Genomic DNA, 12,037 nt, shown 5'->3' with positions numbered 1-12,037 from the left:
GGGTGTTCAAGAGAGGTGGGGACATAATTTACGTACTGATTCCTTGGGTCAAAATAAAGACAAAATTAATATAACATAAGTGTAACGGTTGGTTTTTATGTCTTACTTCTTTTAAATTATGTTTATTACTATATAGTATATTGTGGGGGGTGAGCTCGCTTGGCAGTGAGCACAAAGAAAGGTGGGTCTGACTGAAGGGAGGTACAAATGAGGCAAATTTAGTTCAAATTTCCTCCGTGAACAGCGCTGTATTAGAGAGCACAGCAGGCCATGACGTCATCGTTGATTCGGTCGAGCACTCGAGTCGTCAGTCGCCAACTATCGATATAATCGATAGATCCTACTACAATCGATATTTGCCCATCGCAGTCGTACGTTTACGTCATCGGTCATCGTAATCGGACTGGTTGGTTTGTGGTTATGTTACGACAGACACTTGAAAAAAATTGACAGATATGGAATATACCGCGAAATCCCTCACTATGGGAACATACTCATACTGTATTAACATAAATAAAAATTAATCAGTTTGTTTGAGTGTTCTTTATCCAAGGTATTAACTTATACCATGCTTATACTCTATTTACAAAAACATTGCCAAACTTAGACTCAGGGGCTTCCATGAAATAAGATCTATCATTTATCAATTATGTTAAATATACCGGTTGAAATAGAAATCTTTAGCTTGAAATGATTGGTTAACTTGGCAAAAAATGGTTTATTTAGGTCCCTTTTTCGTTTAGCTTTTAAAGACTGGTTCAAAGGCATTCATTTTCATTACGGTTCCAAAGCCAATTTATATTAACTTAGGCCAGTTTCCAGTTTCTGTCTTGGAAATGATTTTTAAGAATGCCATTAATAAATCAGCACTATTGATAGTTTAAAGCGGACAAGTCTTGCTTTTTTTATTAAGTTGTATCCTCCCAATAAAGAATTTTGAATAATGTATAGGTAGGCTACACCTAACGTACCTAATCGAATATAGGCAAGCTATAACGGGTAGGCTACTATAATATTCCTGTACAAATAATTTCATTTGGTCAAAGATGGTGTCAAGATTTACCCAGGGATGTAAATCTCACCAACCTTTCCACCAGAATAATGATATAGGCCTAGTGCAAGATAACAACAATCCTAAATTGAAAACAATAATAGACCCCAACTAATTTGTATGAGTCACAATAGATCCAAAAAACTTACCTTAACTTTGAAAATAAATTTGGCATAAAATAGTTTCAAACTGTAGTTTTTGGAATAAAAAGGATCAACGAAATTGCAGGAAAAGATACGGCACTTACACAACATATCATCCTCTCTTTGCTTCTCACGTCAGATTTGACATTACCGGTACATTACTTTGTTAGATAAAATATATTATTAAGTCTAAGAAAACTGCTATTAACAATATACCCACAAATTCACGGGTGTACAGAAGCCACCATTAAATTAATTTAATCAACTTTGACTTTATATTTCATTTAAAGGGCCCAAGTTCGAGAAATTGTCATCTGAAAGGATGGTAAAAAAGCATTGGAGCCTTCAAACCTTACGTCCTAAGGTGGGTAGGGTTGTACCTGAACTCGCCGCTCTCTTTCACGTCTTTAATACTTTACTTAAATACTTGTCAATGAAATGGCGACCTGTTAAAAATCGGTTACAACCTCTTTTGGAACGAACGACATACATGGTTTGTTAATCTCATATTCATCGTGTTTCGAACACCTTTAACCACTCACTTGTATCAAACGGCTAGAGATAGCTTCACTGTCTATTCACCGCACCTCTTTTAAGAACGTAAACCAACAAACTATATTGTAAATTGCATTGGCCAGCTGTTGTTCACTAAATTACTCAACTAACGTTAACTTCCAAAACATGCCCTTTGGAAATCAGTCTGTGGGGCAGACCTTTTAGGGAGTTTGTCCATATCAAAACTTTTCAGAAAATCTACACACTCTAAGCTTCATTTTGATATTCCATATGTCTATATTTTTATTTGGTAAATGGCCTTAACCGTTTACATAACATTTGTTTGCATCACTTTAATATGTTCCTACCCATATAACACATGTACATCAATTGAACATTAAATTGATATTCAAGAATGTTCAACTGAACATCGTATGCACATTCATGTTTGTACAAATTACGACTATTTAACGTTCAATTATTGTACAAACGTCACGAACATCGATATACATATGATGTGCGTATCTCGATCAATTGATTATCAATTTTACATCAAATTGTTATTCAATTTAGGTTAAATTAAGGTTCAATTGGACATCTAGTGAACATCATATGCACATTCATGTTTGTACAAATTGAGACTATTTAATAGGGATGGACGGGATTGAATTTTTAGTTCGGGACGGGACGGGACGGGATTTTTATTTCCTTCCCGATTTTCGGGACGGGACGGGACGGGATTTTTTTCTGTGCATAAAAAGAAAGTACTGTCATTGCAGTTACCAAAAAAGACATAAGAAATCAATTTTTACCATTTGTGGCACTGATCTATAAAACCAAAAAATGGGTAACAATTTACAGGTACCTATAGAAACTTGTGACTCGCGGGTCACGGGGTGATCGTCTGTATGACTCGCGGTCACGGCGCGATCGTAGTCATGACTCGCGGTCACGGCGCGATCGTCGGTATGACATCGCGGTCACGGGGTTATCGTCGGTATGACTCCACGGTCACGGCGCGATCATCGTCATGACTCGCGGTCACGGCACGATCGTCGGTATGACTCGCGGTCACGGCGCGATCGTCGGTATGACTCCACGGTCACGGGGTTATTGTCGGTATGACTCCACGGTCACGGCGCGATCGTCGGTATGACTCGCGGTCACGGCGCGATCGTCAGCATGACTCGCGGTCACGGCGCGATCGTCGTCATGACTCACGGTCACGGCGCGATCGTCGTCATGACTCGCGGTCACGGCGCTATCGTCGTCATGACTCGCGGTCACGGCGCGATCGTCGTCATGACTCGCGGTCACGGGGTTATCGTCGGTATGATTCCACGGTCACGGCGCGATCGTCGGTATGACTCGCGGTCACGGCGCGATCGTCGGTATGACTTGCGGTCACGGCGCGATCGTCGGTATGACTCCGCGGTCACGGGGTTATCGTCGGTATGACTCGCGGTCACGGCATGATCGTCGGTATGACTCGCGATCACGGCTCGATCGTCAGCATGACTCCGCCATCACGGCATGATCGTCAGTATGACTCCGCGGTCACGGCGCGATCGTCGGTAGGACTCCGCGGTCACGGCGCGATCGTCGGTATGACTTGCGGTCACGGCGCGATCGTCGGTATGACTCCGCGGTCACGGGGTTATCGTCGGTATGACTCGCGGTCACGACGCGATCGTCGGTATGACTCGCGGTCACGGCGCGATCGTCGGTAGGACTCCGCGGTCACGGCGCGATCGTCGGTAGGACTCAACGGTCACGGCGCGATCGTCGGTATGACTCGCGGTCACGGCGCGGTCGTCGGTAGGACTCCGCGGTCACGGCATAATCGTCGAAATGACTTCGTCTCCTGCGTTCGCGGACCTATCGCTCGCAATAACGGCGTTATCGGCACTCGCGAAGCGGAAAAATCGCCGACGATCGGACCAAATCCCGTCCCGAAAAATTCCCGAGTCAAATGTAATCCCGTCCCGATAATCGGGAATATTTTTTTCCCGAAAAATTCCCGAAATTTCGGGACCCGTCCATCCCTACTATTTAATGTTCAATGAATGTACAAACGTCACAAACATTGATGTGTATATTTAGTCCAATTGATGATCAATTAGATATAAAACTGTAATTCGATTTATGTACAATTGGACATTACGATTATTTGACTAAAACAGTGAAAAGCCGCAATCTTTTGTGACACACAAAGTGTCTGGTTCAGTTATCTATTTCAACTATGAATTTTACATTAAAAAATAAATCTATTTTTCAACTTTTGGTGGATAAAAACTCAAAGTTTAGACAAAACTATTTATTATATTCTATGCAAGTTAAAACCAAATTATGTAAAGAAATTACAAAAACTTTTAAAATCAAATAAAATGGAAATAAATGTTTCTTCGTCCACTCCAATCCTAATCATTGATGGTTGCGACAGCAGCACTTTTTGCCCTGAAACAAATATAATAGATTAACTTAATTATCGGTATAATTGTAGTCAATATTAATCATGCTGGGGTCTTGAATGATCAGGACTGCTTGTCAAAGAGTAGAGTTTAACATTATTCATTTTATTTAAATATTTGCATAGGCCTGCCTAAGGCATTATTTCAAAATATTCTAATAAGAACGTGTAATAAATTGACGTGACAACAAATCAGCTAAGTTATTAAAAACACACATTATCTTCAAATGTAAATGTTCCGGGCTCCTGCATGTGCTGACAGTTTAATCGGTTAGTATGAAAAACACAAAATGTGAACACATCGACAGTTTGATTGCCGATACACATTGAAGTAGCCTACACAAAATTTAGTCTATAAGTAAGTTAGGCCTACTTTGTTCTTACTAATCAATCTTAGTCGTTCATATTTATAATTTGTCGATTGGATTTGATTCTACGACTAATGATAATAACACTTTTGAATAATTTAAAACCATGATATTATTGCATTGTGGTTGGGTTGGGTTAGATAAGGACTCAGGGTCTCGGCGCGTCAACCATAGCGTATTATGCATTACATTCTTACTTTTGTTTTACATTAAATAGGCCTAGGTCTACTCAATGAATGTACCATTATTGCTAGGCTATATGATTACCGTAACTAATTGAAGGTGAAATAACTTAGGTACCGGTAATCAATAGATTGACTTGTTTGTAAACACCAATAGTAATATGAGGCGATGAATTTGAATATCAAAGTTTTAACTCAATTAGCCTACACTATGTACTGGCTAAATCTTAGAGGGTTATAGATAGTATTAACTTAGGCCTATTATTATTTGAAATTGGTTAAGTTCACCTTGGTTTTTTTTCAATTTGTTTGGTTATAACTTTTATAAGTAAATAAGGCCTATTGCTTTATAAAAAAAAAAAAAAACGCAGATTAGAGGGTATGCGTCTGGTTACCGAATGTGGATTACTTACTTAGGCACCCGGCATTGACGTCACCGAGTTGTGGGGGACCGGAACACCATTCCCACAACGATACGATATTTAGCCATTGGTGTTCGTGGTGTGTAACTTAGATAAAGTACATGGCTGATGTACATGAGGTATCTAGATCGAATCACATCGGTGATAGGCCCTAGAAGTTACTAACTTTTTGTCAAAGATTTTGCTTAGAATCCCATTTCTTCTTAACTGTACATCTTTGGTTAGAATTTTTTGCATTTATTTTTATTTTATGAAAAGAATTCAACCTTCATTTGATTTGTTCATTATCAGCAAGTTTGGTTGGTTAGGTTAGGTTATGACTGTAGGCATAACTGCCGGACACATAATCCACGTCCACGGTCCTGGTTGCGTATCCTCTGCGAAAAGGATAACTTAACCTAATGTTATTCTTAAGCAAGTGAGCAAGATATTCTTAGAACAAAACAGAAAACATTTTTTTAGTTTATTATGAATTTCTGTAATTTATAAGTTAACTGTAGGCCTAAGTTTACTCCCAGCATACAAATTAACGATAACAAAATTAAATTTAAGATGCTCATGATACTTAAAATCAATAACTTAGTTTCACATACCGGTAGGCTATTACCACCTATGTTTTATTAGTAATAAAGGGTACGGTACAGTTTCTTAACTGGGCTATGCTGATATCGATTGAAACTATCGATTCGATTAGTAAACCTTCATGCGATTTTTTCACCGTCAGCAAGTTTGGTTGGTTAGGTTAGGTTATGATAGTTTAATTTTACATTATAATAGATAAATTTTAAAATATCGATTACTAACCAATATTTCCAATTCGATAGTTTCAATCGATATTAGCATAGCCCAGTTAAGAAACTGTACCCGTAATAAATCTTGTAATAAGATCTGGGTACAGTTTCTTAACTGGGCTATGCTTATATCAATTGAAACTATCGAATTGGAAATATTGATTAGCCTAATAATCAATATTTTTAATATATATATTTTTTTTAAATATATTTTTAATTTTTTTAAATACATCTATTATAAAATGAAACTATCATAACCAAACCTAACCAACCAAACTTGCTGATGGTGAAAAAATCGCATGAAAGTTTGCTAATCGAATCGATAGTTTCAATCGATATTAGCATAGCCCAGTTTTAGAAACTGTACCCTAAGATCTAAAACCCTTAAAAATTTTGTTGGATTATTTTATTCTCAGTTGGCCTATGTGGTGATTCACAAAAGTATTTACCTTGCCTAGCCCCTAGCTGCATGCCATTAATGTATTTTTAAAACAACTATGACAATCGTGTGATGTGTAAATAAGTTTTAATGGAAAATAAAATTAGGTAACTTAAGTTTACTGGTCTAAAAGCTTAAAAACAGGTTGATAAAAGGGCCTAAACGTACTTGATTTCTACCTCAACAAAATTAGCAAATAAGAGACCCTCTGTGTAATTTAATTAGACACTCAGGTGTGTGTTGTATGTTACGGGGGAGGCCGAGATTTGTTTGAATGTCCTGTTTTTATTCTGAAACAACCTGGTCATCCTACTCTGGGCCTGACTTTTACAAACACAAATCAATGACTAGCCTATGCCTATATTAACTAAGCAAATCAGGTTAAGATTAGGTTTTTCTGGGTTTGGACTATCATGTGGTCCATAATACAAATTAAAAATAGCCATAACTTAAGCCTAATTATTAATACCTCAAAAGTTAATTAGGAATAATTACTTACCTTTAACTTTAAACTGTATGTAGGCCTATAAATAAATAGTAAACTTAAACTTAGTAACTTAGTTGAAGTGAAGGAGGAGAGTGATGAGGAAAGCACATAAACATAAACAAACGGCAGCCGACAGCCATACAATAACGAAAGTCGAAACGATACGATAGTGATAAACTTAGTACGAGTACGATATTCCACCTTCAACAGATCGCTCAATCGATTACGTCAACAACTTTTTTTCTGACAGCTGACGTCATCGAATCCTCTTCTGTACCTCCCTTGAGTAAATCCCAAGAAAGGTACTCGAGATTCGATTATACAAAATTCTATATTATATTCTCAACATAAGTAGTTTTAATAATTACAGAGATAAAGGGAAAAATAGAATATAGATATTATATCAAGAACAATGAATGGCAAATACTAAATGACAAAATATGATTTTCAATCAAAAATAATTGTTTATGTTATTATTCTCAAAATAACTATTCAACCAAAGAGGCAATAGAAATTGGTAAATTTATATATATTATTTCAAATAACTCTGTGTTATTAAAAGTATGAATTTAGTATGACAAGTATTAAGTGTCTTTATTAGTATTTCAAATCTATCTGTGCTCTAAGTCCAAAAATATTAAAAGAGTATAACGGCCTTACCTTGGCCAGCCGGCGCTGGTTCCTAAGGAAGAGTGGATTATTGGTGAAAGGTCTACTACCGATGGTACTTCACAATTTTGTTACAAAGAGAGAGGGTAAGGCCATGATCAGCAATTTGTTGGGTATTGAACCTACTGAATGCAAGAAGCAGCACAAAACTGCTTACACTCAGCAATCTACTTTACTCAACCAACTGCTGTAACTGATACTTCTACAATTCGCTGGTTGAGAATGCAACTGTTCCATCTCCATTTTTTTGAGAAATTGAGTTATATATCACTTTGAACTATTTGCAATGCTTTCTCTATGTTAAAACATCAAAAAAAACAAAAAACAGTCGGTTTATGGGTAAAACTCAGTTTACTCTTTGTTCCATTTCCAAAAAAATCAGAAGAAATTACAATGCTAGTGGTCTATCTCCAGAGATGGAACACATGCATCCCTACTTTTGGCACTGACCAATAGGAATCGAGTATTCACTGGAGTTGGAACACATGCTTTCCAAATAAATTGTTATTGTTTGTTTATACAAATATACAGTTAATTCAGTCTTCAGTCCTTCTGCAGACATTGCGAGAATGGGTTATGTTCTTATGAGTTAAATGTTGGTAACTTTTCTGTTATTTAACATAATGTCGAAACTAGATGAAGAAAATATTATGTCCCTATTAAATGACGAATTCCTCATGGAAAGGTAAGAATGCCTACATTACTAAACTTACAGGAATATTCTTTAATTCCTTATATTCTGGACTTTACTTTGTTTAGGTTAGGCCTAAGTTTTAGGTTATTTTGCTTCACAAACAATACCAATAATGTGTTATTAAACTTTTAGTTATTATCTGGGAGTACAGGCTAGGCCTAGATCTATTCATTTAATGTTGTGACCTGTACGATAGGGCCTAAGAGGTCATAATCTGTGATTCATAATTATTGTTAAAATTGAAAGTTCAGTTTTTTTTATTTGTGCTTTCCTGTCTTGTTTACTAAAGTAGTGCTTAATTAAAGTTTTAACACAGTTATTTTTATTTATTTTCTTTATTTTAGTGACATTGAAGATGACCCAGGATTACCTGACACCGCCAATTCAAATCACAATGATAATTGTGTCATTATAGACGATATCCAAGTTGGTGAAGAAGTTACGCTTTTAGTTGATGGTTCTGGTGTCTGTATAGTATCTATAATGCAGAACGTGAAAGCAAAGTGAATGATGAAGAGGCTGTTGCTAGTTTGAGCATTGATAACAGTGTTAATGCTACCGGTATGGAAATAGGCCTAAGTGACTCCCCGAACATTGATAACAGTGATAGTGATATGGAAATAAGTGACTCACCAGGAAGTGAGAGTGATGAAATGTGTGACCAAGGAAAAAAAGTTAGGAGCCGAAAAAGAAACGTCTGTAGGAAGAACTGGAAAATGGAAGTAAGGAAGAGAAAAAGACAGAGTGGAAAAGAATATGAAGATAGAAAAGGAAAGGTTCACAGAGCTAGACGGATTCAAGGTGATTGCAAAGGAGCATGCAAGTTTAAATGTGACACACAAGTTAGTGCTGATGAAAGAAAACAAATTCACGACAAATTCTGGTCCCTCAGTGATACAGGTAAAAGTCATTTTTATAGTAAGTTTGTCGAAAGACACACTAAGCAAAGGTCTCGTACATTACACGAAAATAATAGGAAGTTTTCTTATTTCTACTACTTGGGAACTGAAAAAGATATGCGCGTTAGAGTGTGCAAAGAATTTTTCTTTAAAACTTTGGACATAAGTCAAAGGAGGATATATTACTTTTTTCAGAATGTGTATGATTCTCAAACAGGTACGGCCCGATCCCCTTTAAAAGGTAAAAATACTAAAAGTCATATTGACGATGAGTTGAAGGAAAAGGTTCGTGACCACATTAACTCGTTTCCCCGCATAGAGGCTCATTATTGTCGAAAAGATAGTACCAAAGAATACCTAGAAGGGGATTTATCTCTGGCTGAAATGTATCGACTTTACTCAGCATCAGTAGAAAATCCAGTAAAAGAGTCACTCTATAGGCATATTTTTAACCATGAGTTCAATTTAGAGTTTTTTAAGCCTAAAAAAGATCGCTGCGACACTTGTGAAGCTTTTAAATGTAATCTGGAACCGAGTCAGGCAGAAACAGAAAGATTTAACTTACACAAAACAGAAAAGGATGCAGTCAAACTTGTTCGAGACAAAGACAGAGCTGTGTCAATAAAAGCTGTAAATGACTCAAATACCTGCTTTATAGCTTTTGACTTGGAAAATGTTTTTGCTCTTCCAAAGGCCGAAGTTTCAAACTTTTTTTATAAAAGAAAGTTAAATTGCTACAATCTTACAGCACATGTAACATACAAGGGCCAAATAGAATTATATTGTATGGTTTGGCATGAGTTGATTTCAGGTAGAGCTGGTAACCATCTTGCAAGTGCGGTTTTTAAAATTTTAAACCATGTATTTGCTCAAAACAGAGAAATCAAAAAGTTTGTTTTGTGGTCCGATTCATGCGTACCACAAAACAAAAACTCCATAATGAGCATGGCACTTAAATCATTTTTAAAGGAAAACCCTACAGTAATTGAAATTGTACAACGTTTTTCTGAACCAGGTCATGGAGTTGTCCAAGAAGTCGACGCAATACATAGCAAAATTGAGAGGTGGTTAAAACCTTTAGAGATATTCAGTCCCCTTTCATTGGTAAGGGTCCTGGTAAACAAAGCCAACAAAAGCTCAACAAAAACTAATATAATTCAAATGAAACCCTCAGACTTTTTTGATTTTCAATCTGCTTCAAAGTCACTAAACTATTCCATCATCCCCTACACTAAGATTAAAGAAATAACTGTTACCAATACCGAATTATTTGATGTAACATATAAAACAAGTTTCTTAAATGAAGAATTAGTAAAATGCAACATTGCAAAAGATGGACTGAGAGGGCGTGACAACATTTCAAAATCGCCTCGCCAGCTAAATAAAAAAACTACTACTAGCCCTCAAGCTCAAGCTAAGACGAGACCTAGCCTTCCCTCTGTCAACCCTATCACTTCAAAACCTATTCTGCAAGTAGAGAAGAAAAAAGCCTTGCAGTCGATGTTGAAGTTTATGCCAGCAGTAGACAAAGCATTCTATGAAACTTTGTTTCGGAACACTACGAATAGCTGAGCTGTTATTTGAAGGACTAAGACTAACCAACTATTAATAAGTCAATTCTAAGACTTGAAAAGATCCTTGTCTTTTAATTACCGGTAGGCCTTTGCTAGCCTGTATTGTATTTTAATGTTCTTTTTACTAGGTACCGTGCTATTGTATTGTTTCATTTCGGCATAATAAAATTATTCTTTATTTTAACAACTTGTTTTCTTACTTTACCTATCAACAAAATACCATTTCAAAAAAATATGATCTGTACTAAATATCTTATTTTGACATAGAAGTCACTGTTAGGTAGGCTAATAATTTTTAATATCTGGAGATAGAACAGGTGTACCCATAGTAGTATGAAAAACAACTGTTCTATCTCCAACATTGCTTTAAAAACACATAATTTTTTAATATTAAATCACATAATAAGTTGCCATGGTAAATTTTCACTAGAATACAGTTACTAATAAATATAGTGGAATTATTTAATTGTAAATAGTGCAAATCATGTGATTTCAACAGAATATCAAAGTTTGTTTTCAAGTTTTTGCAAAACTTGAGAAAGTGGAGTTGGAACACTTGCATTTTCACCCAGCGAATTGTTTGATTGATTGAAAATCATTTACAATATGAATTTTTTAGTTAATTATTAATTTACATTCTTCCCCAAAAATTAAAGTCGTCCTACCATCACATAAGAATAACATGTTTTCCAAAATCACTTCGAACGTTAACCAGATATCTGCAATTTCATATTTTTTACATTTTTTACATATTTTTCTATTTAATTTTTATGTTTATGAAACCTGGTATATATATTGGGTATGAGAGACCAATGTTAGAAAAAATTCATCTTGATTCAACTTAAAATATTAAAATTGTGGACATTTTAATTTTTTAACTTTATTACTAAAAATTGGGTGATTTTATAAAATAATGTTAAGAACATTACCTAATAAAACAGTTTTATGACCTTCTTGAGAGTGAAATAAAATCGCATGACCTTGAAAACAAACAGCAAAATATATTTAACGTAGACGAAACTGGAGTTCAGTTGATAAAAGAAGTTGGCAAAGTCGTGGCTAAAAAGGGAGCTAAAGTTGTTAGCAAAATTACTACTGAGGAAAAGGGTGAAACGGTCAGCATAGTAGTATGTTTCTCTGCTGAGGGTAGGTTCCTACCACCTGCAATTATCTACAAAGGGAAAACATGAAACCAGAGATTCAAGATGGCCTTCCTCCTGGGTCAACTGTTTGCATGAACCCAAGATCTGCCTACATAAATTCTGAAACATTTTTCAACTGGCAAGCTTCTTCTACAACTTTTTATTCACTATTATCAGCCTTATTCCATTGTTGAAGACAATGCTGTAGGTT

At 36.1% G+C, this 12,037-nt stretch overlaps 1 long non-coding RNA gene across 1 annotated transcript; it reads right to left on the bottom strand.

The window, feature by feature from the left end:
* Window positions 1–3,991: 3,991 nt before the first annotated feature.
* Window positions 3,992–7,076, bottom strand: LOC128981999 (uncharacterized). Its single transcript, XR_008489529.1, has 2 exons — window positions 6,861–7,076; window positions 3,992–4,146 (listed from the first exon to the last, which is right to left on the bottom strand). It is a non-coding gene; the product is annotated as an uncharacterized LOC128981999 (long non-coding RNA).
* Window positions 7,077–12,037: the final 4,961 nt, after the last annotated feature.

Source organism: Macrosteles quadrilineatus, unplaced genomic scaffold, assembly GCF_028750875.1.
Source record: "Macrosteles quadrilineatus isolate MER2022 unplaced genomic scaffold, UCM_ALF_1.0 Scaffold_74__1_contigs__length_567022, whole genome shotgun sequence".
Taxonomy (NCBI): domain Eukaryota; kingdom Metazoa; phylum Arthropoda; class Insecta; order Hemiptera; family Cicadellidae; genus Macrosteles; species Macrosteles quadrilineatus.
This window is presented reverse-complemented; position numbering and strand designations above follow the sequence as displayed.